General features: G+C 37.8%; 1 non-coding gene across 1 annotated transcript; it reads left to right on the forward strand.

Moving 5' to 3' along the window:
* Positions 1-12,152: 12,152 nt before the first annotated feature.
* LOC148545693 (small nucleolar RNA R71) lies at positions 12,153-12,260 on the forward strand. Its single transcript, XR_015901943.1, has one exon. It is a non-coding gene; the product is annotated as a small nucleolar RNA R71 (small nucleolar RNA).
* The last annotated feature ends 256 nt before the right edge of the window (positions 12,261-12,516 follow it).

A 12,516-nucleotide genomic window follows, 5' to 3' on the forward strand; every position in this document is an offset into this window, starting at 1 on the left:
GAAGAAGGACTGCAGATGTTGTTGGATTCTGACCTCCCTGCACTCAAAGTGGATTTTCTGGAGCTACAGAAGTCCAAATGGCACGCTCTCAATTGCGTTGAAAATTAGACATCCAAGGATTTCCAGCAATATATAATAGTTCATACTTTGCTCGAGTTTAGACAACGCAAACTGGCGTTCAACGTCAGCTCTCTGCCCTATTTTGGAGTTAAACGCCAGAAACAGGTTGCAAAGCAGAATTAAACGCCAGAAACAGGTTACAAACTGGTGTTTAACTCCAAGGAAGACCTCTGCACGTGAAAGTTTCAATGCTCAGCCCAAGCACACACCAAGTGGCCCGGAAGTGATTTTCTGCATCATTTACTCATTTCTATAACCCTAGTAACTAGTTTAGTATAAATAGAACTTTTTACTATCATGTTAAGGGTCGGATATTTGATCAGACTTATGCTATCTTAGACCTTTATGGAGGCTGGCCATTCGGCCATGACTGGACCTTGTTCTTATGTATTTTCAACGGTAGAGTTTCTACACACCATAGATTAAGGTGTGGAGCTCTGCTGTTTCTCATGAATTAATGCAAAGTACTATTGTTTTTCTATTCAATTCAAGCCTATTTCTTCTCTAAGATATTCATTCAGACACAAGAACATGATGAATGTGATGATTATGTGACGCTCATCATCATTCTCACTTATGAATGCGTGCTTGACAAACACTTCCGTTCTACATGAAAGCAAGCTTGAATGCATATCTCTTAGCCTCCTGATCGTGAGATCAGAGTCTTCGTGGTATAGGCTCGAATTATTGGTGGCCATTCTTGAGATCCGGAAAGTCTAAACCTTGTCTGTAGTATTTCGAGTCAGATCTGGGAAGGGATGGCTGTGACCAGCTTCAAACTCGCGAGTGCTGGGCGTAGTGACAGACGCAAAAGGATTACTGAATCCTATTCCAGTATGATCGAGAACCGACAGATGATTAGCCGAGCGGTGACAGCGCATCTTGGACCATTTTCACTGAGAGGACGGGAAGTAGCCATTGACAATGGTGATGCCCTACATAAAGCTTGCCATGGAAAGGAGTAGGAATGATTGGATGAAGACAGCAGGAAGCAAAGGTTCAGGAGGAACAAAAGCATCTCTATACGCTTCTCTGAAATTCTCACCAATGAATTACATAAGTATTTCTATCTTATTTTATGTTTTAATTATATTTTAATTATTAAAACCCTATAACCATTTGAAGCCGCCTGACTGAGACTTACAAGGTGACCATAGCTTGCTTCAAGCCGACAATCTCCGTGGGATCGACCCTTACTCACGTAAGGTTTATTACTTGGACGACCCAGTACACTTGCTGGTTAGTTGTGCGAAGTTGTGACAAAAAACTAAGAGTATGAACGTGCGTATTAAGTTGTCAGCGCCGTTATCAAGGAATGAATGATCACGATTTTGCATACCAAGTTTTTGGCGTCGTTGCTGGGGATTGTTCGAGTTTGGACAACTGACGGTTCATCTTGTTGCTCAGATTAGTCAATTTTATTTTATTTTAAGCTTTTTATTTCTTATTTTCGAAAATAATACAAAAAAAATTTCTTCTTTTTCGTTTTTCCCAAAATAATTTTCGAAAAAAAAAAACCAAAAAAATTTCTTATAAAATCATAAAAACCAAAAAATTTATGTTTCTTGTTTGGGTCTAGTGTCAATTTTTAAGTTTGGTGTCAATTGCATCTTTTTAATTTTTCTTAAAATCTTCGAAAATTCATGCATGTGTTCTTCATGATCTTCAAGTTGTTCTTGATGATTTTCTATGTTTGATCTTTAATTTTTCTTGTTTTGTGTCTTTTCTTGTTTTTCATATGCATTTTCAATTTGTTAGTGTCTAAAGTTTGAAAATTTCTAAGTTTGGTGTCTTGCATATTTTTCTTTTCTTAAAAATTTTCAAAAATAAGTCTTGATGTTCATCTTGATCTTCAAAGTGTTCTTGGTGTTCATCTTGACATTCAAAGTGTTCTTGCATGCATTAGGTGTTTTGATTCATAATTTTCATGATTTGTTTCAATTTGGTGTTTTTCTCTCTCATCATTAAAAATTCAAAAATAAAAAATATATCTTTCCTTGTTTTACTCATAAATTTCAATTTCAAAAATTCTATCTTTTCAAATCTTTTTCAAAATCAAATCTTTTCCATTTTTCTTTTGATAATTTCGATTTTTTTTAAATATATATATATATATATATATATATATATATATATATTTCAAAATCTTTTTCATTTTTCCTTTAATACCTTTCGAAAATTAAAAAAAATTGATTTTCAAAATCTTTTTCTTATTTTATTTCATAATTTTCGAAATTACTATTAGCAATTAATGTGATTGATTCAAAAATTTTAAGTTTGTTACTTTCCTAGTAAGAAAGGTTCAATCTTTAAAATTTAAAATCATATCTTTTTGTTTCTTGTTAGTCAAGTAATCAACTTTAATTTTTCAAAATCAAATCTTTTTAAATTTCTTTTTCAAATCTTTTTCAAAATAAATTTCAATCACATCTTTTTCAAAATCAATTTCAAAATCTTTTCTAACTTCTTATCTTTTAAAAAAAATTGATTTTCAAATCTTTTTCAATTAAGCACTTGAATTTTTTGTTTGATTTTAAAATTTTTATCTTTTTCAAAACTATCTAACTACTTTTCTCTCTCTAATTTTTGAAAACTTCTCCCCACTTTTTCAAAATTCCTTTTAATTAACAAATTGTTTTAAATTTTAATTTTATTTTATTTTTTTTATATTATTGAATTCTAATTAACTAATTTAATAAAAACAAAAATATTTCCCTTTTATTTTAATTTGAAATTCGAATTCTTCATCTTCTCTCTTCTCCATTCTATTCTTCTTAAAAATTCGAACCCTCTCCCTCTTTCTGTGTTCGAATTCTTTTTCTTCCCTTCTACTCACATAAAGGAACCTCTCTACTATGGCAAAGAGGATCCCTATTATTTTCTGTTCTCTTCTCTTTTTTTTATATGAGCAGGAACAAGGACAAGAACATTCTTGTTGAAGCTAATCCTGAACCTGAAAGGACTTTGAAGAGGAAGCTAAGGGAAGCTAAAGCACAACTCTCTGGAGAAAATCTGACAGAAATTTTCGAAAAAGAAGGAGACATGGCCGAAAATAATAACAATGCAAGGAAGATGCTTGGTGACTTTACTGCACCAAATTCCAATTTACATGGAAGAAGCATCTCAATCCCTGCCATTGGAGCAAACAATTTTGAGCTAAAGCCTCAATTAGTTTCTCTGATGCAACAGAACTGCAAGTTTCATGGACTTCCATCAGAAGATCCTTTTCAGTTCTTAACTGAATTCTTGCAAATCTGTGATACTGTTAAGACCAATGGGGTTGATCTCGAGGTCTACAGGCTTATGCTTTTCCCGTTTGCTGTAAGAGACAGAGCTAGAATATGGTTGGACTCTCAACCTAAAGATGGCCTGAACTCTTGGGATAAGCTGGTCACGGCTTTCTTAGCCAAGTTCTTTCCTCCTCAAAAGCTTAGCAAGCTTAGAGTGGATGTTCAAACCTTCAAACAGAAAGAAGGTGAATCACTCTATGAAGCTTGGGAGAGATATAAGCAACTGACCAAAAAGTGTCCTTCTGACATGCTTTCAGAATGGACCATCCTGGATATATTCTATGATGGTCTGTCTGAATTATCTAAGATGTCATTGGACCATTCTGCAGGTGGATCCATTCACCTAAAGAAAACGCCTACAGAAGCTCAAGAACTTATTGACATGGTTGCAAATAACTAGTTCATGTACACTTCTGAAAAGAATCATGTGAGTAATGGGACGCTGATAAACCCATATTTTATGATATATATTGTGCTCAATTTAAGTGATTTATTCAACCCTGCACCCACTTATTCATGTAAATTGCATGGTTTTACTTTCCCTTCCTTATTGTGTGATATATGTGAAAAACATGTTTCCTATGCTATAAAAAATAATTATTTTAATTATCATTTATTACCATTCGATGCCGTGATTTGTGTGTTGAGTTGTTTCAGATCTTCTAAGGCAGGAATGACTTAAAGGATGGAAAGGAAACATACAAAAATGGAAGAAAAGCACAAAATGGAGTTTTTGAAGAAACTGGCAGCGACGCGAACGCATGGATGACGCGGTCGCATGCCCAGCGCGAAAAGGCAGCGGCGTGAACGCGTGACTGACGCGGACGCGCGCCATGAGCAAAACATAGATGACGCGTACGCATGACCGAAGCGAACGCGTGACAAGAAAAACTCCAGATGACGCGACTGCGTGACCCACGCGGACGCGTGACAGACGTCACGCACCAAAAATTGCAGAAAATGCTCCCAGCGATTTTTGAAACCCTTTTTGGCCCAGACCCAAGTCCAGAAAGCACAGATTTGAGGTTATAAAATGGGGGAATGCATCCATTTATTAAGATGTATTCGATTATTCACTTTTGATGATTTAGATGTAGTTTTTAGAGAGAGGTTCTCTCCTCTCTCTCTTAGGACTAGAAATTAGGATTTTTCTCGCCCTCATGATTGTCTCTTTTTATCAGGTTCAATGTTCCTTTTAAATATTTTCTAAATTTAATTTATGAACTCTTCCATGTTACATATGATTCTCTTAATTAATGTTATTTGAGGTATTTCAGTTTGTGATTGCTTTCTTTTATTTATGTTACTGTTGCTTCCAATCTGAAGACATTTTTATTCGAGTAAGTTTACTTTTCCCCTTTTGGCCTTGGTTAAGTAATTGGTAACTCATGAGTTATCAAACTCAACGTGATTGATAATTATTGTCTTTGCTAATTGAATTGAACTTTAATAACTCCAGTCCTTTCTTAGGAATTGGCTAGGACCTGAGGATCAAACTAATTAGTCCACTTGACTTTCCTTTGCTTTAGTGAAGGTTAATTAAGTGGGATTAAAACCCAATTATCATCACCATTGATAAGGATAACTAGGTTAGGAATTCCAGTTCTCAAACCTTGCCAAGAGTTTATTTTACAATTATTTATTTATTTTACTTGTCATTTAAATTACTTGTTCCTTACTTTCAAAACCCCCAATTTACAAAACTCATAACCAATAATAAGAACACCTCCCTGCAGTTCCTTGAGAAGACGACCCGAGGTTTAAATACTTCGGTTATCAATTTTAAAGGGGTTTGTTACTTGTGACAACCAAAACGTTTGTAAGAAAGGACTTTTGTTGGTTTAGAAACTATACTTGCAACGGAAATTTATCCTGAATTCTAGACCACGCAAAAGTTCTCTCTTCAAAATGGCGCCGTTGCCGGGGAATTGCAAATGTGTGCCTTATTATTGGTTATTGTAAATATTTTTCTTTTACTTGTTTATTTGTTTTAGTTCTTCTTTTTTATTTCTATTTAGCTACTATGAACTCTCACCCCTCTCGCTTTGAGTTTGGTTCTGAATTTGTTGAAAGGAATAGAAGCTATAACAGGAATATGCATCAAGGTCTAAGCAATCAAAGATGGATGGAGCCAAGAGGATCTGATCAACCCTTTCGGCAACAACACCTTCCAAGATATCATGGACAAAGACCATTCTACAATGCATACCAAGCTAATAGATATGGTGGACCTCCTGGTAGTTACCAACAAGCCTCACCCTGTGCTTATAGACCATCCTCTCAACATAACTTTGAACCACCACACTCACAAGCTCCTTTTCACCACTCACCACCGTATGGTCCTCATTTACCCCAATTCCAATCTAATCACTCCCTAACACCACCACTTCCCTATGTACCATGTCCATATCAATCACCTTAAGAATCACAGGCTCGCCTCAAGGAAACAGTAGATCAACTTCATACAACCCTTCATCAGCTAGAGCAAGCAATACATCAATTATCTTTCAGACGTTTAGACACTCAAAGAACTCCAATAGCCTTATGTGGAGAATCTAAGGACAAACATAGCATGAAGGAGACACTAGAAACCCCAGTGGGCAGTAATGAACATAACTTTGTTCTAGAACAATTGGAGGAAGCTCAAATTATCCAAGAAGAAGAAGTACTGATTAAAGATTTAGGAGATGCTGAACCTCCATGGGAATCCAGAATTGTGAAAAATTTCGCCAAGGACATTACAATTGATGCTAAGGAGGATATTGCACAACCCCCAAGGCAGGTATTTTATGAAGAACTAGACGGAATAACCCAAGATGCAAGTTTCCTTGATGATGATAATCTCAAGTCAAGTTCTCCTAGTAATGAACTTGCATCCGCAAGTGAATTCTTTGAGATTGAAGAATCTTCCCCAAATGAATACGAAGATGATATCGAGGTAGATTTTTCTCAACCTCCAATTTATGACTTGAGTGATGCGGACGATATCGAAGACTTTGATTAAGACGTGGTTGCATTTGAAGAAGTTTGAAAAGAAGTGGAGGAATTCGCAGAAGATTACAAGGGAGTAGAACTTACAAAACCATTGGAAACACCTATCCCAAGGCCATTACCACCTAATACAAGCTTCAAGTGGGTACAATCCTTAACCTTTATCTTTACTTTTCCACTTGAATATGGTTTGCTTGAAACAGATGACCAGTGGTGCATGAAATTGTGATCATCAATGGCGCCAACAACTTGGTACGCACAATTGTAATCTCAACTCTTTATCACAACTTCACACAACTAACCAGCAAGTGCACTGGGTCGTCCAAGTAATAAACCTTACATCAGTAAGGGTCGATCCCACAGAGATTGTCGGCTTGAAGCAAGCTATGGTCACCTTGTAAATCTCAGTCAGGCAGATTTAAATGGGTATGGTGAATTGATAATAAAAACATAAATAAAATATAAACTGGGATAGAGATACTTATGTAATTTATTGGTGAGAATTTCAGATAATCGTATAGAGATGCTTTCGTTCCTCCTGAACCTCTGCTTTCCTACTGTCTTCATCCAATCATTCTTACTCCTTTCCATGGCAAGCTGTATGTTGGGCATCACCATTGTCAATGTCTACTTCCCGTCCTCTCAGTGAAAATGGTCCAAGATGCTTTGTCACAGCACGGCTATTCATCTGTCGGTTCTCGATCATACTGGAATAGGATCCATTGATCCTTTTGCGTCTGTCACTACGCCCAACACTCGCGAGTTTGAAGATCGTCACAACCATTCCTTCCCAGATCTTACTCGGAATACCACAGACAAGGTTTAGACTTTTCAGATCTCAGGAATGGCCATCCATGGGTTCTAACTTATACCACGAAGACTCTAATATCTCAGACTCGGTCTCCTGTATTAGATATCCAAGAGATACCCATTCAATCTAAGGTAGAACGGAAGTGGTTGTCAGGCATGCGTTCATAAGTTGGGAATAATGATGATTGTCACGATCTTCACATTCACATTGAAGTGCGAATGAATATCTTAGAAGCGGAATAAGTTTGTATTGAATAGAAAAACAGTAGTACTTTGCATTAATCCATGAGGAACAGCAGAGCTCCACACCTTAATCTATGGTGTGTAGAAACTCTACCGTTGAAAATACATAAGTGATGAAGGTCCAGGCATGGCCGAGAGGCCAGCCCCCAAACGTGATCTAAAGATGAAACAAAAAATATAAATACAATAGTAAAAAGTCCTATTTATACTAAACTAGTTACTAGGGTTTACAGAGATAAGTAGATGATGCAGAAATCCACTTCCGGGGCTCACTTGGTGTGTGCTTGGGCTGAGCATTAAGCTTTACATGTGTAGAGGCTTCTCTTGGAGTTCAACGCCACTTTGTAACCTGTTTCTGGCGTTTAACTCCACTTTGCAACCTGTTTCTGGCTTTTAACTCCAGAATGCAGCATGGAACTGCCGTTGAACGCCAGTTTGCGTCGTCTAAAATCGGGCAAAGTATGGACTATTATATATTGCTGGAAATCCCTGGATGTCTACCTTCCAACGCAATTGAGAACGTGCCATTTGGAGTTCTGTAACTCCAGAAAATATAATTTGAGTGCAGGGAGGTCAGAATCCAGCAGCATCTGCAGTCCTTCTTCAACCTCTGAATCCGATTTTTGCTCAAGTCCCTCAATTTCAGCCAGAAAATACCTGAAATCACAGAAAAACACACAAACTCATAGTAAAGTCCAGAAATGTGATTTTTATTTAAAAACTAATAAAAATATACTAAAAACTAACTAAATTATACTAAAAACTATGTAAAAACAATGCCAAAAAGCATATAAATTATCCGCTCATCACAACACCAAACTTAAATTGTTGCTTGTCCCCAAGCAACTGAAAATCAAATAGGATAAAAAGAAGAGAATATATTATAAATTCCAAAATATCAATGAAACTTAGCTCCAATCAGATGAGCGGGACTTGTAGCTTTTTGCCTCTTGAATAGTTTTGGCATCTCACTTTATCCATTGAGGTTCAGAATGATTGGCATCTATAGGAACTCAGAGTTCAGATAGTGTTATTGATTCTCCTAGTTCAGTATGTTGATTCTTGAACACAGCTACTTTATGAGTCTTGGCCGTGGCCCTAAACACTTTGTTTTCCAGTATTACCATCAGATACATAAATGCCACAGACACATAACTGGGTGAACCTTTTCAGATTGTGACTCAGCTTTGCTAAAGTCCCCAATTAGAGGTGTCCAGGGTTCTTAAGCACACTCTTCTTCTTTTCTTTTGCTTTGGACCTTGAATTTAACCGCTCAGTCTCAAGTTTTCACTTGACACCTTCACGCCACAAGCACATGGTTTGGAACAGCTTGGTTTAGCCGCTTAGGCCAGGATTTTATTCCTTTAGGCCCTCCTATCCACTGATGCTCAAAGCCTTGGATCCTTTTTATTACCCTTGCCTTTTAGTTTTAAGGGCTATTGGCTTTTTGCTCTTGCCTTTTGGTTTAAAGAGCTTTTGGCTTTTTCTGCTTGCTTTTTCTTTTTTTTTCTTTTTTTTTTTGCTATAGTTTTTTTTCTGCAAGCTTTTGTATTCACTGCTTTTTCTTGCTTCAAGAATCATTTTTATGATTTTTCAGATTATCAAACAACATTTCTCCTTTTTCCTTATTCTTCAAGAGCCAACATATTTAACATTCATAAACAACAACTTCAAAAGACATATGCACTGTTCAAGCATACATTCAGAAAACAAAAAGTATTGCCACCACATCAAAATAATTAAACTAGTTTCAAGGATGAATTCGAAACCATGTACTTCTTGTTCTTTTATTTTTAGAACAATTTTCATTTAAGAGAGGTAATGGATTCATATTCATAACTTTAAGGCATAGACACTTAGACACTAATGATCATATAGTAAAGACACAAACATAATTAAACATGAAGCATGGGAACCGAAAATAGAAAATAAATATACAAGGGAAATTAAGGAATGAGTCCACCTTAGTGAGGGTAGCGTCTTCCTCTTCTTGAAGAACCAATGGTGCTTTTGAACTCCTCTATGTCTCTTCCTTGACTTTGTTGCTCCTCCCTCATAGCTCTTTGATCTTCTCTAATTTCATGGAGGATGATGGAATGCTCTTGGTGCTCCACCCTTAGTTGTCCCATATTGGAACTTAATTCTCCTAGGGAGGTGTTGATTTTCTCCCAATAGTTTTGTGGAGGAAAGTGCATCCCCTGAGGCATCTCAGGGATTTCATGGTGAGGAATTTCCTCATACTCTTGTTGAGGTCCATGATCTCTTGTTTGCTCCATCCTTTTCTTAGTGATGGGCTTGTCCTCTTCAATGAGAATGTCTCTGGCCTTAGGTGCCCTAGATGGTTATGGAAAAATAGCCTTATGTGCCATTGATGGTTATGGAAAACAAAAAGCAATGCTTTTACCACACCAAACTTAGAAGGTTTGCTCGTCCCCGAGCAAAAGAAGAAAGAAGTGAGTAGAAGAAGAAGAAAATGGAGGAGATGGAGGTGTGTGAATGGTTCGGTCAAAGGGGGTTTAGGTGGTTATGATGTGTGAAAAGGAGTAATGGGGGTGATTAGTAGAGGTTAATTGAGGAAGAATGTTATGAAAAGGTGTGAAGAGGAGAGAAGAAGAGGTGAGGTAGGTGGGGATCCTGTGGGGTCCACAGATCCAGTGGGGCCAAAGACTTAACATCCCTGCTCTAATTAGGCATGTAAAATGCCCTTGCTGTGCAATCCTGGCGTTTAACGCCAGACTGCTGTCTGTTTTTGGCGTTAAACGCCCAAATGCAGCTTGTTTCTGGCGTTTAACGCCAGGTAGATGCTTGGTTCTGGCGTTAAACACCAGACAGATGCTTGTTTCTGGCGTTTAACGCCAGCATGCCTCTCCTCCAGGGTGTGCTATTTTTAATGCTATTTTTCATTCTGTTTTTGATTTTTTCTGTAGTTTTTGTGACTCCACGTGATCATCAACCTAATAAAACATGAAATAACAAAGAGAAAATAAAATAGATATAATTAAATAACATTGGGTTGCTTTCCAACAAGCACTTCTTTAATGTCAATAGCTTGACAGTGAGCTCTCACGGAGCCTCACAGATAATCAGAGCAAGGTTGGAACCTCCCAACACCAAACTTAGAGTTTGACTGTGGGGGCTTTGGTTGACTTTGCAGTGAGAGAAGCTCTTCATGCTTCCTCTCCATGGTTACAGAAGGAGATCCTTGAGTTTTAAACACAAGGTTGTCCTCATTCAGTTGAAGGACCAACTCTCCTCTGTCCACATCAATCACAGCTCTTGCTGTGGCTAGGAAGGGTCTTCCAAGGATGACGGATTCATCCTCTTCCTTCCAAGTGTCTAGGATTATGAAATCAGCGGGGATATAAAGGCCTTCAACCTTTACTAGCACATCCTCTACTAGTCCATAAGCCTGTTTTCTTGAGTTGTCTGCCATCTCTAATGAGATTCTGGCAGCTTGCACCTCAAAGATTCCCAGTTTCTCCATTACAGAGAGTGGCATGAGGTTTATCCCTGACCCAAGGTCACATAGAGCTTTCTCAAAGGTCATGGTGCCTATGGTAAAAGGTATTAAGAACTTTCCAGAATCCTGTTTCTTCTTAGGCAATGTTAGTTGATCCAGATCACTCAGTTCATTGATGAGCAAGGGAGGTTCATCTTCCCAAGTCTCATTACCAAATAACTTGGCATTTAGCTTCATGATTGCACCAAGGTACTTGGCAACTTGCTCTTCAGTAACATCCTCATTCTCTTCAGAAGAAGAATACTCATCAAAGCTCATGAAGGGTAGAAGGAGGTTCAATGGAATCTCTATGGTCTCTAATTGAGCCTCAGATTCCTTTGGTTCCTCAAAGGGAAACTCCTTATTGGTCACTGGACGTCCCAGGAGGTCTTCCTCACTAGCATTCACGTCCTCCTCCTTCCTTGTAGGTTCGGCCATGATGGTTAAATCAATGGCTTTGCACTCTCTCTTTGGATTTTCTTCTGTATTGCTTGGGAGAGTACTAGGAGGAGTTTCAGTGACTCTTTTACTCAGCTGGCCCACTTGTGCCTCCAAATTTCTAATGGAGGACCTTGTTTCATTCATGAAACTTAAAGTGGCCTTAGATAGATCAGAGACTATATTTGCTAAGCTAGATGGATTCTGCTCAGAACTCTTTGTCTTTTGCTGAGTGGATGACGAAAAAGGCTTGCTATTGCTAAACTTGTTTCTTCCACCATTATTAAAGCCTTGTTGAGACTTTTGTTGATCCTTCCATGAGAAATTTGGGTGATTTCTCCAAGAAAGATTATAGGTGTTTCCATAGGGTTCACCCATGTAATTTACCTCTGCTATTGCAGGGTTCTCAGGATCATAAGCTTCTTCTTCAGAAGAGGCCTCTTTAGTACTGTTGGATGATTCCTTCAACCCATTCAGACTCTGAGAAATCATATTGACTTGCTGAGTCAATATTTTATTCTGAGCCAATATGGCATTCAGGTATCAATTTCAAGAACTCCCTTCTTCATAGGCGTCCCATTATTCACAGGATTCCTTTCAGAAGTATACATGAACTGGTTATTTGCAACCATGTCAATGAGTTCTTGAGCTTCTGTAGGCATTTTCTTTAGGTGAATGGATCCACCTGCAGAATGGTCCAATGACATTTTAGATAATTCAGAAAGACCATCATAGAATATATCCAGGATGGTCCATTCTGAAAGCATGTCAGAAGGACACTTTTTGGTCAGTTCCTTGTATCTCTCCCAAGCTTCATAGAGGGATTCACCTTCCTTTTGTTTGAAGGTCTGAACATCCACTCTAAGCTTACTAAGCTTTTGAGGAGGAAAGAACTTGGCTAAGAAAGCCGTGACCAGCTTATCCCAAGAGTTCAGGCTATCTTTAGGTTGAGAGTCCAACCATACTCTAGCTTTGTCTCTTACAGCAAACGAGAAAAGCATAAGCCTGTAGATCTCGGGATCAACCCCATTGGTCTTAATAGTATCACAGATCTGCAAGAATTCAGTTAAGAACTGAAAAGGATCTTCAGATGGAAGTCCTTGAAACTTGCAGTTCTGTTGCATC

The sequence above is a fragment of the Arachis ipaensis genome, chromosome B9, assembly GCF_059453495.1.
Source record: "Arachis ipaensis isolate K30076 ecotype BB chromosome B9, ASM5945349v1, whole genome shotgun sequence".
Classification (NCBI taxonomy): domain Eukaryota; kingdom Viridiplantae; phylum Streptophyta; class Magnoliopsida; order Fabales; family Fabaceae; genus Arachis; species Arachis ipaensis.